Below are 19,811 nucleotides of genomic sequence, written 5' to 3'. Positions count from 1 at the left end.
TTCAGAGTCACAGAGCCTAGCAGTGAGGGTATACACTGTTCTTTTGAAGGGATGTCCTTTATACTTTCTAAACCATGACACATCTTAGGAATCATTTAGGTATCGATATAGTCCAACTAAATAAAAATGATTTTTCCCCTGAAGTCACTAATTGAAATTACAGTTTGAATCTCAGAGAAAGCTCGGGACTGATACTTGTATTTTTTCCAAACTAGGCTTTCAACTAGGTGCTATAATGTGCTACATTAAATGGAAGATAATTTTCTGTTTTGAGTTGATGTCTTTCAGGTTTAAAGGATGGCCATATGATCATATAAAATTTAATATCCAAGCCAATATATTCTGAGAATAAAAGAGTACGTTTTATATTTAAGCCAGGACAATTAGCCTATGCCAAGACTGTTGTAATTAGAGATGTACCCCACCCAATGTTTTGTTTGGACAAAGACATGCCAAGTAATTTAATAATTAGTTCAGTAGAGAAAATATAGAATGACATACAAAATAGAGCTTGTGATGTATATCTTAATTCCTGTTTTTGTTGTTATAGCTCAGTTTTGAAAAGGTAGGCATAATCTCAGAGGAGAAGTGGGTTATTGAATTTTAAGAAAATATGTAGGGTGGTGGTCCAATTTGGTTGTGCTTAAGAAACATCTTATACTTGCTTTCATTACTGTAAAATGAAAATCAGCTTTTCTTAGCTCTGAAGTAAACAAAAGTCAGAAAAATCTAACTTCATGAGTAAAGTCTGTCTTCCTTATAAACCAGGTGGGCCTTCACATTTTCAAAATTGTTTAAGAATCCCAAACAGAGCAAATGACATCTAACTTCTTGCAGAGCAAAAAAGCAATCATTTGTCACAAGTCTTTTTCCTTCTTCCTTCCCCCATATTTTGTATTCCACTGTTTTGTTCCAATCTCCCTTTGTTTTACTTGGCTGCTGAAGCCAGAGTGCCTTGCCTTTGGCAATAAAAGCTTATGAACAAACATTCTCTGTGCCTTGGAAAGCAGAAGCGTCACCCCAGTCTGCACATCCAACTGTGCCCCTCTCCGAAGTCCTGATCCTGTTCTTAAATTGGAACCCAAGGAGCTTTGCCAAGCTTACAAGCTGCCAGGAGGGCTCTGCTGGTCTGGTACGTATTGATTTGTGTTGGTTCTCCTATTTTCTGTCAGTTAGCGATCCTGTCACAAGCTTTGATTCCTCATTATCTCCATTGCAAATTCCATGAACACATCATCATGCTGCTAGTGCACCCAGGATTTGAAACTGACAATACCGGATCAATGTCTCAGGGGCACAGCCCTGAATTTCAATAATACAATTAAATTCCTTGAATGTAAGATTTATCCAGATTGTCGACTCTACATTTTCTGCACGTTCAGTGTGTGCAGCTACCCCCACACACAGCCGAAGCACAGTGTTCTTGTCAGTGCATAACGAAGGAAAGAGACTTGATTGTGAACCTGAGGGAAAGATAATCAAATGTTGAACCTGCTGAGCCTGTTAGATGAAACTGTTAACAAGACTTGCTCAAGTCACCGGGGGAATGCTGTGTGGGGATGGAGATTGGGGTTCAGTTCTGAAGTATGTAAGCAGGGTTAGGCTGGATAAGGAGGTCTCAATGCTTGTTGCTGAAGCTGTGTAGCAAGCCATCCCCAGGATTTGTGTTTTCCCTCAGGAGTCACTTCAGCACACAGATTTACTTGAAGTGGTAAAGCTCAACTCGGTGAAATACACTGACAGGGAAAGTGTCAAAAAAAATAGCACACACTTTAATTCTAATTTCCATCAATACAGAATAAAATTACAAAGTAACAATGCCAGACAAATTACTTCCTTTTCAGTAACAAAAGAATAGATGAGGGATGGGGAAGGAAAAAGCAATATTTACTCTGAGCAGGTGCTGTCTCCCCTTGACAGCTTAAGAATGTTGAAGACTCAACATAAAGTGTTCCTTTCAGTCAACTTGACTTTTAGTTTACTTACACACATAAGACAATGAGAACTTCATAAACAGACTCCTTCCTACACAAAACTCAATATACTTTTCTCATATTTCCCTAGCTATCCCCCTTAGAGCTCTGTCTCTCCCCACCTGTGACCTCACTGAAGGATATTAATGAATACAGTCAACTCCTGCATCTGGTGAGAGGCAACTAAGCCTCTGGGACTGATAAAGCATTTACAGTCCTGGAGTCATTATCAATTTTATTCGAGATAGTGCACCATTGAAACCAGGGCAGGAGTTAAAGTTCTTTTACCTCTAAATTTCCTGCTGCAAGAAACCTTGGCCATTCAAATTGACATCCAAGGTCATTTGAAAATATACATGTAACAATAAACTGTACAATTATTTATTATAGGAACATATTAAAATTTGGTGGAGACTGTACGGGATTGATTACATTGGACAACAGCAATCTACTTAACCACACATATTTATTACAAATATTGAGGTATTTAACTTAAGCTAGAGCAATGATACAGAAATACATTTTTATATCATGCTATCATATCTCTAATTTGCCTAGATTTTTAATGTATATGTAGAATGCTTATAGGGAGAAAACTATTTTCTAAGCGATATTCACTCTGAATTTTTATTTATGCATATTTAGGCCTGGTATGTGTATATGTGTTAAAAAATTTAAAGAGTTTAGGTTGAGAATATCTGACTTGAAACTTTGAGGTGGCATTTATACACTGTATATTGACGTGAATCATTAACTTCTTATTGCCTCAGTAACTACATCTACAAAATGAAAACAAAATAGTGGTTGTGACTCTTCTCAGGTTGTATGAATTATAAAAGATAATTTCTACAAGAACACTTTGCAAACTTTAAAGCACTGTACTTGCCAGGTTCTAATATAAATTCCACTGTATTCATGATTTTGGGAGCCAGATTTGTTCTAACATTTACTAGAAAGGGCTGAAAGAAGACAGAAGCTTTTGTTGAGATGCTATTCTTTTTATTTTCTTGACCTAGGAACCACACTGTCCTGTAATTATATTTGATGACTTCATTGAATCTTATTGAACAAATTTCTCTGACACCCAGACTTTCATCTGCTGTGACTTCTAGGTACTTATGAATTCTGGTCAAACTAATTAAAATGCTAAACAAATAATTATTTTAGGAGTGGGGAATAGAGTTTGGCAGAATAACATATTCTAAGTGTGTTATACCTCCCTTTTGTTTATTTATGTCAGGGTTGCCTGCCCTTAACATTGCTGACATTTGGGGCCAATAATCCTTTGTTGTCTGGAACCATTCTAAGCATTGGAGGGTGTTTCACAGCATCTCTGGCCTCTACACATTAACACTTCCCCATTGAAGAAGTTTCTACACACTGTTGGATCCTCTCTGGAGAGCAAAACCTTGCCAGTTGAAAACCACAGCTCTATGTCTTTGGTCCTCAAAATTAAGAAATAAGACAATAGGAGGAGTAATTATATCACTATATCTGATTACCTGATTATCAGTGCCCTTGCAATTGAACTAGTCATTCAGAAGATTAAAATGACATTCCCTAGTACTGGGGACTTAGCTCGGTGGTTGAGTGTTTGCTTAGCATGCACGAGGCTCTGGGTTTGATCTCCACAGTACCATCTCCTCACCCGCCTCCCTGAAAAGAAGACTCTTCCCAAACTAGAATGGGTAAGAATTTACTCAAGCTTAGACATTTTCAATCCTTCTTTGGGTTGTTGAGGGAAACGGCGAGGGAAACAAAGTCACCGAGACCACTTTGCAGGAAGCAGGAATTTTATTATGTTAGCAGACTCAGGGGAGATAAGTTCGCAAAGACCTGAGCTCCATTCAGAGTCAGGAGCTGAGTTATATATCCCCGGGTGGGTGATGTAACCAGGGGTTTTTCTGCAGTATATGGTTCACAGGTGGTCAGAAAGAAAAGTCAGGTTACAGAGAAACAAGTTGGTTACAGAGTTTCTCCCCAGCCCCCCTACAGAATGTGGTCACAGTCAGAGGAAAGCTTGAAGAGCCTAGCTGAAGGTCTGTGACACTTTTGAGCTTGCAGAAAGCTGCTTGTAGCCCACAGAGTAGGGAATTCAAGGCAAATTCTACACACACAGAAAAGTCCAGAAAAATAGCCATATTGGCTCAAACAGGGTCAGTATGTAGTTCCCATTTTAGAAACTATTTGGAATAAAAAACTTAACATTTAATTTTGATTCATAACTTAATTTTACTAAGCAGTGATTTAGGCAGACAACCTGAGAACATCATCTTCATATGATAGGAGAAAGTCAGTAGATGCTTTATACTTGACAAACTATACCAACAGATTTAAAATTCATGTTGATTTGTACTTTTATTAAAACAACTCATTTTTTAAAAAATTGAGCCAATTAGAAGTTAAATAGATTCTGAGCTGTAGGATTATAAAATATGCATGAATCATTGGGAGGGTCACACACAATGGAAATAGTTATCAGTGGCAGTCCTTTAATTGACCTATGAGCAGGTTGAAGTCTAAAATCTTTTTGTTATCATGGAAGAAGTTTACTTTTTAATATCTATGCTCTGTGATTATTCATCATATCAAGAAGAATTATATTACAAATAATCATGATCAGGACTGCTTTTGTCTGTGCCTTATGCTGAAGCCATCCAATTAATAGATGGTGTTCAGGGAAAATAGCTCATTTTAAACCAGGGTCTTAGGCAAAGGAAAGGACAGCCTTTTATTAACTTTGTCTCTTGTCTCTAGACATATTTATTGCATTCTTCTGGAACAGAACTAATAGAAGCTCAGGCATAAGGCCATGTGTGCAAAAAAAAAGAAAAAACCCTTTCAGCTGCTGTGAATGTAAATGGCTCTGTCACTTGATGGGAAACACTATGTCTTTAAAATTGAATATGACACAAGATCACAAGATTTAGCACTCTCTCCTGTAAAATATAAACAGTAGATGATTACAAAGAAGGTTATGTGGAAATGGTGATATCTTGCTATGTTCATGCATGTAGATACACACTTCAGTTTGGTTTATGTCTCTATAGTCAAACAGTAAATTTTTATTATTTAATTTATCTATTAAATGCAAAAATATTACTCTGGTGCTATGAATTAAAATAAAAAAGATGCTTATCTGACCAAGGTTTTGTCCCAAGTTTAATTTAGACTTTTGGTATATGTTTACTTTAAAATACAGGTGTTTACTATTATGTCTGAAGAAATTTTGTCACTTACTGTCACTAATTTGATCTGTTTTTCCAAATGTATTGAAATTTTAAAAATATATCTCAATATAATACTGTCAGAAAATTATGAAGCATAATTTAGGCTCATGCCAAAACGTTAACATAGTGTGTTGCTTACATATTTCAGGTAAAATGCTGCCCAGGGAGTTTGAGCCAAAAGTTGCAAAGCAAAGGTCAAACATCTAAAAGGCAGCATGTTGGGGATACTTTTAAATGTACACCATGAGGAAAGGCAAAAATTGTGTCTTAAGTCTGGCTACATTAGGAAGTTTTCATAACTCAGAAAATTGTCCTAGTATGGCAAACAGTAGGCCTAGACCTGACAGCTCTGATCACAAAGGTGTCACATGTTAATGATGACCAAATCCACACAATTGGTCGGAAGGGGGCTTCCTGGCTGGAATCTGAGGGTGGACGTCTCTGTTGCTCAGATAGGGTGGCTTAAAAGTAACCAATCCTCAAGATGGACTTGGGATGATAGGACATAGTTCATTTTTTTGCTATTCACCAAAAACTTGAAAAGGAAATGTAAGAGACATTCCATTCAATGCTTCTTTATTGCTGTCTTTTATTAACAAAACAAATTGGCAAAGCCCCTGGAAATAGGTATCTATATCAATAAATATATCAAAATTTGTTTAATTTTTAGCTATTATCTAGTTTGAAAGTTTTCAGAAAAAGCTAGAAACTATTGGCATGGTTTAGCTGTAGGTTGTGAAGGAAGGGGACAGTTTCATTTTTTTATTTGTCAGTTTTCTATATTCTAAATTTTGGTAATCTGAATAACTTAATTATAAAGCATCAAGGAATGAAAAGTAAAAGCAAAATAAAAGGAAAAATATGTACAAGAGTGTCCTGGTTCATTAACTATCATCAGAAAGTGAACAAACTTATAAATAACTGTAAATTATTTCTGTTTTGCTTTAAATCATAGGACAAAATAACATTTCCAGAAGCTTGGAGAAGGACAGTATCAGACAGTGGTAAAGATGTTTAACTTGTTTCCTTGTTCTTTTAGTGTAACTTAAAAAATTATGTTAGGAGATACCTGGAAATGTTTTATAATGAGATTGTTCATCATAGGCTTTTTTCTCATGCTGTCATAATCTGTGGGGGGGACAGGAGGGGACGAGGGGCAGGGGGAGAAATGACTCAAACAATGTATGCACATATGAATATATGAATAAAGAAAAAAATAAACTGATATCACAGCCTGTACAGATCAAAGTCATGGGAATGGAATTGTATATTTGTTACATGCAGATAGAAATATACTGAGATACAACTCTCAGCTCTCTCACTTAACATGCTTCTGTTACCATCGCCAAAATACTTGCCTTTTGAGGGCTCCTGTAAAAATAGTGCTAATATCTCCTACCACACAGGATTATGGGAATTGAGTTAGTATTGTAAGTGAACATTGTTGCACCTGCCACATAGGAAGCAATTCAACATGTTTGGTGACTTCTTCAAGCTAAAAATAAATTTTAAAAAGTGTGAAATAAAACATTAGAAGAAGCAATAAATGATTTTCATTCATAGCCATACAGTCTTCATTGCTTTGGGGGGTCATATATCATGACCTTAAGGAATATTGTCTCCTTACTCAACTTCTATATAACTCTTATTTTCCCCCATAATTAATGGAATAGCTGTTATTATTCATCATCAAATAATATGGGTATAGGTGATGCTTTATGTAAGAAACTATCCAAAATGTATTCTAACAACAAGGAATAATTAATTTGTTTTTCAACTTTTACCAAGTGAGTGTCAAATAAGCACTTAGAGTACAGAAGGATTTATTAGAATGCCATTCCAGTTTACGTATTTCAAGATAGCGTGCATACCAAAACAAAATAAGTAAGTAGAGAACTTGAATCTACTTGGTGGATTTGTTGAAACTGGAGAGTTCGCCTCTTTGTTTTGTTTATTTGCATGCAAAGAAATGTGAACCATAAAAGGGCCTGAAGTGTTACAAATGAGAATATTGTACATTTATACACGACTTGTTAATCATAATAGCCACCACATTATAAAGTAATATGTTGGACAACTTCAAAAAGCTAAATATTAACTTTACTATTTTTTCTTGTCATTTCAAAGTTAAGCTGAACTAGGTTTACTTCATTACTTAGTTCATTTAATTTGCTTCTTACAAATGAACTTTAATTACTAACATTTCAATATTTCATTTTCTCATTCAATTATATGTTTGGAAACTGATCATATGCTTACTAATGTTAACATTTTCAAAGTTAGAGCAAAAACATAAATTCATCTTAATGGTGCATTATTCCTCTGGAGTCATTTTCTGCATGAATAACAGAAGCACATATTGAATAAAATTTAAAACTCAATCTGTTAAAATTCTGTGAGTGAAACAAATATATTATTTTTCCAATTTCATATTGTACATTGATGAAATTAAAAGTTTTAATATTCCACCAGCAAATATTACACTGTACCAGAGTATGGAAGTGTTCTAAATGACTACTGAACAATGAAAAAAAATGCTGGAAAAAGATACTCTGTTTCTGAGTGCAATTAATAATGTAACTAAATCATTATATGAGAAAGCATTAGTAAAAGGATACTTATTGTAAAGCAAAGAAGGTAAATGATATTAGAAATAAAATATGCTTTAGTTATATTGTGGCAGTTATGTGATCAGGCCTCCCAAGATGATTTGATTTTGTACAGTTTAAAACACAAAATTATAAAAACAAAATGAACAAAAATTTTTTTTTAATTTTCAAAGGAATTTTTTTCTGGAAGATTCTTTTCTTTGTGGTATTATAAGAAGATCTTTTGAATAAACATGATAGTCTTTTGGCAACAGAGAAATTTTAAATGATCTAAAAAGTAAAAGTAGGAAACAAGCAACACAGAATAAGGTGAATGTAAGAAAATAAATATCTACTATGAGAAAGTATGAATGTGTCACTAATGGGTTCATCTCCTTTATTCTCAAGTGTAATGGGACGTTTTCTGGTTTCTTCACTGCTAAAATTCATATGGAATAGAGTCAGGCTGGTGTACAAGAGTTGAAGATTTATACAGAAATTCATAACAATTTTCTTTGCAATAGCCAAAAAGTAGAAATTATTCAAATGTCTACAACAGATGAATGGGTTAATGACAATGGAACATACATGCAATCCAGCACTATATAGGGAAAACACCAAAGTAACCACAGTATCTATATAAGCAACAATACAGATGCACCCTGAAATAGTTTCACTGAAATGGAGGTGGACAAAGAAAACTATATACTTCAGGATTTCATTTACATAAATTTCTAAATTGTGCAAACTAATTGGTGATGACAGAGCAGGTTGCCTAGGAAGTGACACAAGGGAGTGATGATATAGAGACACTAAGAAACTTCTGTGGGTAGCAGGTAAATTTTTATTTTCAGTGCATGAATTGTTTCAGTGGGCATGCATATGTCATAGCTTACCAAATTGTAAACCTTACGGTAGTTTATTGTATATCTTATATAATTTTTTAAGCATAGCTTTTAAAACTTAAAAATATGAGTGCAGCTATAGTTATGGGACATTAGCTGTATGCAAAGTTATAGAACATGGAAATAGTGTTTCTTCTTTGGTAGAGTCTTTCAAAAATCTGGAGAACTTCACCACAAAAATGATCTTTATTAAAGTGAAATAAGTTAGCAGTTGTATGCTTAAGAATGAGGAATTTTAATTCACTAATGATATAGAGCATTTAATATATTTATTTCAACATTTGTCTAATCATGGTCCTTAAATAGCTTTTGTTTATTAGTCTCTATTTCTTCTCTGACAATTACTACCAGCTAATTGACATACTTGCAACTAATTCATGACTGTGGGTAGCAGTTTGCCCACATAAAAATATTCCATTGCTATCATATTTTAATTAGATGCTTCAGAAAGCACTTTGGGATATAATTTTTTAAAAATTCACAAGTCATGACTATATTTTATGAAGAGGTACATACATGATTAATTTGTATAGTTTGTTTTATCCGTGGTGCATTGTTATGAATGTTTAAAAATATGGTTAACTTTTCTTCCCTACCTACCACATACCACATAACTGCTAAAATGGAATATACTTTCTTATTTCTTCAGCAAAAATCTATATATATTGTCTGTTTATGGATCCTAAAATTTCTTGAACTGTCTTCAAACAGCAAATATTTGTCCCAGTCTTGAGAAAGTAATAATTGCAAATTTCTAAATCTTTTCAAGTACAAAATGAATTAAACTCACCTACTTTTCTTTAAAAATCCTGCCTTATAGTTTGTAGACATTACACTTTATAATGTTTCTATGAGGATTTTTAATAGTTTTTATGATTAAATGATCTGTGATAACATTTTTATAGCCGATTTTCATTGATTTTTATAAGTGTTTCCACAGTATATATGTTTTTATTTTTTTGTGGTACACATGGACTCATGAATTTTACTAATTTCATTTTTCCTCATGATACATCTGATGTGATTATAACATTCACTTTAGGGTAAAGGAAAAAAATCAATAATACCTTTTTCTCCAGAGACTTTTTAAAGTAGGCACTCTAGTCTCCTGATGATTTTTAAAATAGATTAAAGGTCTACAGTTATGCTTGCAATGGTACCAAGTACCTGTATTTGTGCAACCCACTGCTTGTAATGTCTTTTGTGCTGTTAACTGTATTCTGATAGAAATCAGAAAAAAGATGTGTAATTAATGAGCCTCTAAATTTGCTTTTGAGAAGAGGAGGCACAAAAGTACCTTTCATGATTTGACTAATATGGAAAGATAATATAATAGCATTTCATTTGTTTTTTGAGATGTTGAGTCCTCTTTCCAAAAGAATATGTGTAAAGTTGCATATTGATTACCAAAGTTAGGATATTTTATATTGGATAAAAATATTTTTATAGGACTTTCTATATTACTCAGCTTTTCTCAAGAAAGGGCAAAAGTCATGAAAATGACATTTATCTCTTGAATAAAATTATATAAAAGAGACTACTTAGCCATTGCAATACAACAAGAAAACTAACCAATGACAAAGTTAAGGGTTAGACATTGAGAACATTACTTTGCTTTCTTCACCAAGTTAACATCTCATTGACTAGGTCAGGTGTATACAAGCTGTGGATGCCAGCAAGTGTGGTTGAATAATCATGGCAGCAAGAGCAAGGAACTAAACATAGAAACTTATTCCTGCACAGGTACACATAGACACCTGGAGTCATAGAGCTCACATATCTCACTCTCAGCTTCACTGCAATACTTAACTTGATTTTCTACCAGTATGTGTAACAGCCTCCATTTCCTTACTTTGGAGAATATAAGAAAAATTTGTCATCTGAAATTATAGGCAATCTATTAAATGATGTAATATAACCATCCAGAAATCATAGATTACATATTATAAGTACAATTCTAATACATAATACTAGTGTAAATAAGGCATGATAGTGATATGTAAACACCACTTCTCATTTTACTCCCTCAAATCTTTTTTATATAAAACTAATTTCTTTTATATATAATGAGAGTTGCATTCATTTTTGTTATATATAATAAAATATATATATTAGATAAACTTAATTTCTGCAACTAAGGCAGCATTTTTAGTGCAAAGTAGGTGAGTATAATTCATTTTTTACTTGAAAAGAGTTGGAAATTTGCAATTATTACTTTCTCAATAATTTGCAATTATTACTGGGACAAATGTTTGCTGTTTGAAGACAGTTCAAGAAATCTTAGGATCCATAGATAGACAATAAATATATTTTTGCTGAAGAAATAAAGTATATTCCATTTTAGCAGTTATATTGCAAGTTTTGTTCAGTTCTAGAAGCAGATACTCTGTTCATAAATACTCCATGTGTAAGTAACAATTCACTCACAGTTTCCACTGAGCTGTGTTCCATCTCAATGGGATAGCTATAAAAATTGAGTCCATTCCTTTCTATTTTCCCAGGATTTCTGCATACAGGTGCAATTCATATTCTGGCCCCCACTTCTCTATGAATGGTTTTAAATTCTATATGGGATGAGAAAGTTCATATTCCTGTATGATGTTTATCTTCAAACATTATAAAATTTCTATTGGAGGTGTGTTTAGTAATGCTATATTTTCAGCTTTTATCAGGGTACACTACTAAAATACATTATTACTAAATTCTTTACAGAACTATTAGTGAGATCATTGTTTATTTTATATCACACAGAATCTTGATATAAAATTCCTCTTAAGGAATTTGTTGAGTCAGGGCTAAGGTGAATTTTACTCCTCTGACAATCTTGAGTGTTCTAAATCTTTCTGAAATTCAGAAATACAAATGTGATTTACTTCTTGTTTGCTTTGTAGGAAATACATTTTATAGCTTATTGTTTAAAACATTACCACTTATAACTAATTTATTTCTGTTCTTTCAGCCAAATTGAACTTTGAATTTTTATTTGTGGTTGATAAGTGTTGATATATAGAAAGGAAATATTTGTGTGTCAATTTATAAAAAGCCATTATTAACTTCTGGATATGAAAACATATATAAAACAGAATTTAGGAAAACCTCTAAGGGCTGTGATTTTCAGGAAAGCTCTCTTATGAAACAGGAACATGATTTAATTACCATTCTTTAAGAATTATCTTACTGTCTTGATTTTTTCCCCACCATATCTTATTTGACACTGATGTTAAATGCAATGAGAATGTAGACAACATCAAGGCAAGAAATATTTCCTACATTATTAGCAAGTTGTTTTATTGACCTGTATTTACCTGCTACTTCGTTTATTTCAGATTAAAAGAAGTTTATTGAGATACAATTAATATTAATTTATATGTAGTAAAATGCTGACATTTAAAAAATATAATACAGTGAATTTTGACATATTGGTGCCTTTATTAAATTTCTCCTTCCTATATCTTTTCAATAATTTCTCTCTAGTTCATCACTATTCTGATAGCTATCACAATGATTTTAATTCTACCAATCCTTGAATTTGATCTAAATGGAGACACACAGCATGAATTTGACTTCTTTTGTTTAGCAGAATGGTTTGGAGTTTGCATGTTGCACTATGTATAGCTTGTTTCTTTTTCCTTATGGGCAATAAATTTTGCAATTTAACTTATTAAAACTATTGTAGATATATGGATTGTTGGCTTTTTGGAGATATTATGACTGAAGCTCCTATGAACATTCTTATAAAAGACTTTGTGCATAGGGACTTCTTTCTGTTGACTATAGGGGTGTGTTAGAACCTAACGGAGATGACTATCATTTTACACTCCTATCAGTACTATATAGGAACTTTCACATTTTGCAACATTTGATATTGTCAATGTTTAAGATTTTAGGTACTTTGGTTTTAATTTTGCATTTATCTAATAACTAACAATCTTTTCATATGCACATTAGCCATGTGCATTTCTTCTTTTGTAAAGTATTTCTTGAGGTGTTTGTCCATTATATTGAATGCTGGCCTGTCATTATTGAGCTTTAAGATTTCAAAAATTATATATTTGAGTTCTTTGACATATAGATTTATTTATTCATATATGTGTATGAGTATTCATATCATTATACACACACAAATACTTCTGAAACACTGTAGGTAACCGATCATATGGACATCTATCTAATTTTGTCTTTTTATACAACACTAGAAGGCATTTTATATTCTGAATAATGTCAGAGTGTAAAACAATGTATGTGATACCTGACTCTCAAACTGCTTCCATTTGGACTTCTCAGTTTTATTCTCTAACTTCACGTAGATTGACTATGTTTATGTAACTTTCTCTAGAAAACCATTGTTTACATTTCCATAAATGGTATATTCCTTGGGATTTTTCCCAAATGGCTTAAAAAGGTCACATAGATCCTGGTAAAACATTTGCTACATTGACTCTGTATCTTTATTTTAGTAAATAACATTGTTAGCATAATTACTAGTAGATGTGGTTAAGGTTAGTAATTGTCCCCAATGGGGAAGAAAGCATGAATACATTGTTAGCTTTTTCTTTATCAGTGTATTTTCATTCAGTTCAAAATGCTTCTCAGATTCCACTGTAATATCTTCTTAGGCTCATTGATTAGTAAGAACATAATCACTTAATCTCCAAATATCTGTAAATAACTTTAGAGATCTCCAAATATCTGGAGATCTCTATTGATTTACATTGATTTATAGTTGTGGTCAGTGAACATACTACATTAAATAAAGCCTTTGGAAAAGTTATTGATACTTGATTAATGATCAATATCTGTTTTTCTTTGGTTGGTGAGATAACTCATGTACACTTGAAAAAATGTGTATTAAGTAGTGACTTGTATAGATCTACTTCTGCTTTTAGTTTAACATATTTTTGTTTTTTAATATTAAAAAGTTTTTAGGTGAATAATATAGGACATACACATTTAGGGCTATAATATTTTTAGGAACTTAAACTTTTATCACTTGATATGTCCATCTCTGTTTCTAATAACATTCACTGATTTAAAATGTATTTACTCTGACATTAGTATAGCCACACCTACTTTATTTTCCTATTCTTTTATTTTAAATACATATCTTTATATTTAAGATATCAGGTAAAAACATGTAGTTTAGTCTCTTATTTTTTATATAGATTTTTTTATTCTTAATTTTATATGTAAGGCTATTTGTTTTACATTGAGTGTTTAGTTCATTTATACATAGTGCAATTACCAGTGTTAGATTTAAAACTATTATCTTACATTTTTTTTATTTACTCCATCTCTTATCTATTGTTCATCCTTTCTTAATATTTTGATTAACCAAACATTTTAACATGTTATTTTCTTTATTGACCTTTTAATAATAAATTGTCTTACAATTTTTAGTGATTGTACTGAAAGTTTACACTATTCATTCTTTATTTGTCCTGGTTTACATTAAATTAATACTATACTAATCCTCAATTTTGCAAGAATTATATAATAATTTAATTCCATTTATGCCTATCTCTCACTCTTTGTGCTATTACATATTTTGATTCCACATCTATGTCAAATCACAAAGTATATTACTATGCTTCAAATAACCAATAGCTATTTCTGTATAAAAAGAGTACTTTACATTTATTCCTGGGTTTCCTATTCCTAGTGTTTTTTTTTATTTCTTCTTGCGTATCTGAGCCTCCATCTCTTATAACTGTTCTGCAATCTGAAGTTTGCTTTGAGCTGTCTTGAAGTACAGATATGCTAGCAATTAATTCCTTGAAAATTTTTGGCCTGAAATTATCTCTATTTGGACTTTATTTTCTCAACAACTTTATTGAAGTGTAATGCAAATACGCACTATTAAACTTGTTCATTTAAATTGTTTAAATTTAATAAGGTTTAGTAACTTATCAGAGTTGTGTAGCATCACTATAGTTTAGTTTTACCCTGATAAAATCCCTCATGGCAATATGGAGTCAATTGCCCTTCCTAAACCTAATCCCAGGCAATCACTATTTCTTTTTCTATAGGTTTTCCTATTTTAGATATTTCACATAAATGTAGTCATGCAATATGTGGCCTTTTGATCTGCCTTCATTTAGCATAATGCTTTGTAGGTTTCTTTCATGTGTATTATGAGTATTGATTTTATTAATCAATAGTATTCCATTACATGAATCTATCACTTAAAAACCCATTTACCAGTTGATTGACATTTTAGTAATTTCTGAATTAAAAAACTTTACCAAGTGTACTTCTTTAAGATTATTGGATACATACTCAGGCAAAAAATATTTATTAGATTTTTTATTTCATACTTATCATGATATGAATGGATATGACTGCATTAACTGGAAGAATGGAGGTTCTCTTTTCTATTTTGTTGGCAAATAAACTCAAATTGTATGTTGTTGGTTTGTTATTAAATGCCTATTTGAAATCTAATATTTTCGTAGAATTTCCTGAAGCTCATGTAGCATGTACACTTCTGGGTATCCTGTTAGCTTTAGATCAAGTATGATCATCCAATTTCTAGATACTGTGTTGGCCAGTATTATTTGACCCCTCTTAAATTTGCTTTTACTGAACTATGCTTTAGTGCTAGGTCATTGACCTACAATGAAAGATTTTATTTGAAACAGCTGTATGAAATGCATTATAGGCAGTGTAAGAAGTCACAGGAAAACATTGAACTCTTTATCACACAGAGTTCTTTTTATGAGAAACCAAGGAAGAAATTTCCCTCAGGTTTACCAATCAAACAGCTCTGCTTCTACTGAAAAACTGATTTGATTTCATATTATGGTCACTGTGAATCTGGTCACGGATCATTCTGCAGTCAGTAGGAATTATATTTGTGGGCTCTCATTCTCTCCTCCTATAAAATACAATGTAGCATGCATTTTTACCATGTTCATTCAACCCCAGAGTTGATTACTTTTCCTTTGTAAAATTATTTTTACAAAATATTATTTTGATTATTTTTCCTCGCATAACTATATATTTGCTTTTTTATTGAAATACTTTTCTAAGATGCTTCAAATCTTTTGTAAAGTGAGAAAGGTGATTTTTAAGAATAAGTCAAAGGTAACACCCAGTACTGCCATAAAAGGGCAAATACTTTGTCTTCTGATTTTCTGTGTCATTTAAATTTTGAAATTATCTAGTATATGTCACATATATTAGCTCTTTGAAATCTATAATTCATCTGTTAACACAATATCTTTGTATAGCTCTTATGGACAGGCTTGCTGTTGAATAACCAATATGAATGACATTACCTGCTTGAAGGAATCTTAAATTTTAGTGGTAGGGAAAATAAAGTGAAAATTATATTGTGAGAAGTTGTGATAAGAAAAGGGAGTGATGCTTATTTTATATATTTGTCAAACAAGACTTCAGAAACATGTTTAAGATTTGAAGCATTTTTATATGGGTTCAAAGTGGTAGGCATGGTTTGTGGGAAAGTGTTCCTGTGGAGGGAACAGCTTGTGGAAGTTCAGGATGTAAGAGATGGCCTGAGACTATTTCTGAATGGCTTGAGAACAGACTACAGGAGCACTGTTAGGAGATAAGGCTCAATCATGAAGGGCTAGAATGTCAAACTAAAGATTCAATTATTTCTTCTTTTCCTGAAGCACCAGGAAGCTACTGCAGGATCAAAATGAAAAGAAATTAAGTCAGTTAAGCAAATTGATTTATTATGGTTTCCTCAACAACTGGCATTGTGTCTTGAAAACATGAGGCATTCAATAAATATTGACTCATAGATTAGGTATCCCAACCAGCATAACTACATATCCCATTCATAATATTGTCATAAGCTTTTCTGTTCATGGGATTTATTAGAAAAAAGACTACTCTCTCCATTTTGTCATTTGCCCATTTCTGCTTATTTCTTTATGTATTTTCATGATGAAAGAGGCAGGTAGGTAAAGTTTGAATACTGGCTCTGCCAGTGACAGGGAGCATGACCTAGGGAAAAGAACATAAGCCCTGAGTCTGTTGTTAGGCAGTTTGGAGATTTAATGAGTAAATGCACAGGAAGAAGGTAGAGAGTGCCTAGCAAGTTTAAGTTGGCACTGCTACAGTAGGTTTGTCTTCTCCATTTTCTATCACAAATTTTTTTCATACATTTTTCTTTTCCTAACTGATGTCTGCTTTGGCAAGGCAAATTATTCTCTTCTACTTTATATTTCTACAACAAATAAATGCTTTTATCCCATAAGTGTGTGATGAACTTATAAAACCGGTAAAACTTTTAGCATCCATTTGCTTTATTTCATTGACATGAAGACAGCTTTTGTCTTGGCATCCATTTATATACTTCTAATTAGAAATTTTTTGCATTGTTGCTCATACTATTTCTGAGAATCTGAATAATTGTAAATACTTCTTCCAGTTTTTGCTTCTATTAAGTGCATTCATTATACATAATCCTACAAAGCAAACTTTATGTGAAGGTGCATTGTAACCTTAAACAAATCCTTGACTCATGAAACAATTTGTTTTTGTGAGTCACATAACCACCCACATCTTGCCATAGATTATATTTATATTGAATATAAGTATGTTTATATAATTAGTATACAGAAAAGTAAATATATAATTGTATACATTATTTATGCATATTATACATATATCTATGTATATTTTAATCTCTATTTCCCTTAGTTTGAAAAAATGTAAAGAGTACCAACATTGGAAAGCATTTCTTTATGTTTTATTTTATTTTATTATTGTTGTGCTGGGTGGGGGTACATTGTAGAATTTTTTAATTGTTTACTCATTTATTAATATGTGTATACATCTTTTGGGCCATCTCTCCCCCCTGCTCTCCACCCTCTCCTTCTCTTCCCCAACTCCCTTACTTCTAGGCAGAACTCATTCTGCCCTCTTCTTCAATTTTGTTGAAGAGAAGACAGCGATAATAAGAAAGACATAGTGTATTTGCTAGTTTGAGATAAAGATAGCTATACAGAGAAATTCTTAGCATTGCTTCCATGCACATGTGTGTTACAACTCAAATTGGTTCATCTCTACCAGACCTCTTCACTACTTCCCGGTCACCTTCCCATAGTCAGTCAGGCCTCTGTCAGTTTAAGGTTACTTTATTTGCTCCTCTACAGTGGGCACATCAAACACTTTCAAGTTTTAGATTCCCTTCCCTTTTCCTATTCCTCCTGTACATATTCTCCCCTTAGCATATGGCCCACGTCCAATAATTTTACTGTATTTGTTTTAGATCTAATGTCCGCGTAGAGGAAGAACATACAATTTTTGGCCTTCTGAGCCTGGCTAATTTCACTTAAGATGATCTCCAGCTCCATCCATTTACTTGCGAATGAAAAAATTTCATTCTTTTTTGTGGCCGAGTAAAATCCCATTGCATATAAATACCACATTTTCTTAATCCATTTGTCAGTAGTGGGGCATCTTGGCTGTTTCCATAACTTGGCTATTATAAGTATCACTGTAATAAATATGCAATAAATATAAGCATTACTGCGGGTGCCTTTGGAATAACCTGAGTTGCATTCCTTTGGGTATATTCCTAGGAGTGGTATTGTTGGATCATATGGTAGCTCTATGTTTAGTTTTTTAAGAAGCCTCCATATTGTTTTCCAAAGTGGTTGTACAGCTTACAACCACCAGAAGCCTACGAAGGTTCCCCTTTTGCCCACATCCTTGCCAACATTTGTTAGTGGTGTTTTTGATGACAGCTATTATAACAAGAGTGAGGTGGAATCTTAGTGTGGTTTTGATTTGCATTTCCTTTATGGCTAGGGATGTTAAAGATTTTTTTATGTGTTTTTTGGCCATTTGGATTTCTTCTTTTGAAAAAGTTCTGTTTAGTTTGGTTGCATACTTCTTTAGTGGTTCATTAATTTTGAGGGACTTTAGTATTTTGAGCTCCCTGTGTATTCCGGTTATCAGTCCTTTATCTTATGTATAACTGGCAAATATATTTTTCCCACTCTGAGGGTGGTCTCTTCAGTTTACAGATTATTTCTTTTGTTGTGCAGAAGCTTTTTAATTTCATGTAGTCCCATTTGTCCATCTTTTCTCTAAATTGCTGGGCTACTCGAGTTCTAATGAGGAAGTCCTTGCCTATATCTATTGCTTCCAGAGTTTTCCCTGCTCTTTCCTGCACTAACTTCAGAGTTTCAGATGTGATAGTAAGGTCCTTAATCCTCTTTGAGTTGATACTAGTACAGGGTGATAGACATGGATCCAGTTTCAGTTTTCTGCAGGCAGATAACAACTTATCCCAGCTACAGAAGAGGCTGTCTAGTCTCCATCATAAGTTTTTGGTGCCTTTGTCAAAAATAAGGTGGGCATAGTTGTGTGGATTCATATCTGGGTCCTTTATTCTGGTCCACTGGTCTTCATGTCTGTTTTTGTGCCAGTAACATGCTGTTTTTATTGCTATTGCTTTGTAATATAGTTTGAAGTCAGGTATTGTGATACCTCCAGCATTGCTCTTTTTGCTGAGTATTGCCTTGGATATTTATGGTCTCTTGTGTTTCCAAATGAACTTTAGGGTAGAATTTTCAATCTCTGTGATGAATATCATTGGGATTTTTGTGGGTATTGTGTTGATCATGTAGATTGCTTTTGGGAGTATCGCCATTTTTACTATGTTGATTCTACCAATCCATGAGCACAGAAGATCTTTCCACCTTCTGTAGTCTTCCTCGATATGTTTCTTCAGAGGTTTGTTGTTCTCGTTGTAGAAGTCATTCACATCCTTAGTTAAGTTTACTTGGTATTTGATTTTGTTTTTGAGGCTATTGTAAATGGAAATGTTTTCTTATATTCTTTCTCAATTTGTTCATTGTTGCTGTATAGGAAAGCTAATAATTTTTCTATCTTGCCACATTGCTGAAGCTGTTTATGATGTCTCAGAGTTTTGGGGTCTTTGAGGTATAGGATCATGTCATCTGCAAATAGGGATACTTTGACAGTTTCTTTACCTATTTGAATTCCTTTTATTACTTCTTCTTGCCTTATTTCTCTGGCTAGGAACTCCAGGACTATGTTGAATAGGAGTAAGAATAGTGGGCACCCTTGTCTTGTTCCTGATTTTAGAGGAAATGATTTCATTTTTTCTCCATT

General features: G+C 33.0%; 1 long non-coding RNA gene across 1 annotated transcript in view; it reads left to right on the top strand.

Moving 5' to 3' along the window:
* Positions 1 to 996: 996 nt before the first annotated feature.
* LOC141411597 (uncharacterized) overlaps positions 997 to 19,811 on the top strand; it is a 29,004-nt gene continuing 10,189 nt past the window's right edge. Inside the window, exons 1-3 of the long non-coding RNA XR_012436437.1 lie at positions 997 to 1,132; positions 2,990 to 3,085; positions 6,159 to 6,207. This is a non-coding gene — a long non-coding RNA (uncharacterized lncRNA). The remainder of the gene's footprint in view (positions 1,133 to 2,989; positions 3,086 to 6,158; positions 6,208 to 19,811) is intronic.

This window comes from Castor canadensis, chromosome 10, assembly GCF_047511655.1.
Source record: "Castor canadensis chromosome 10, mCasCan1.hap1v2, whole genome shotgun sequence".
Taxonomy (NCBI): domain Eukaryota; kingdom Metazoa; phylum Chordata; class Mammalia; order Rodentia; family Castoridae; genus Castor; species Castor canadensis.
This window is presented reverse-complemented; position numbering and strand designations above follow the sequence as displayed.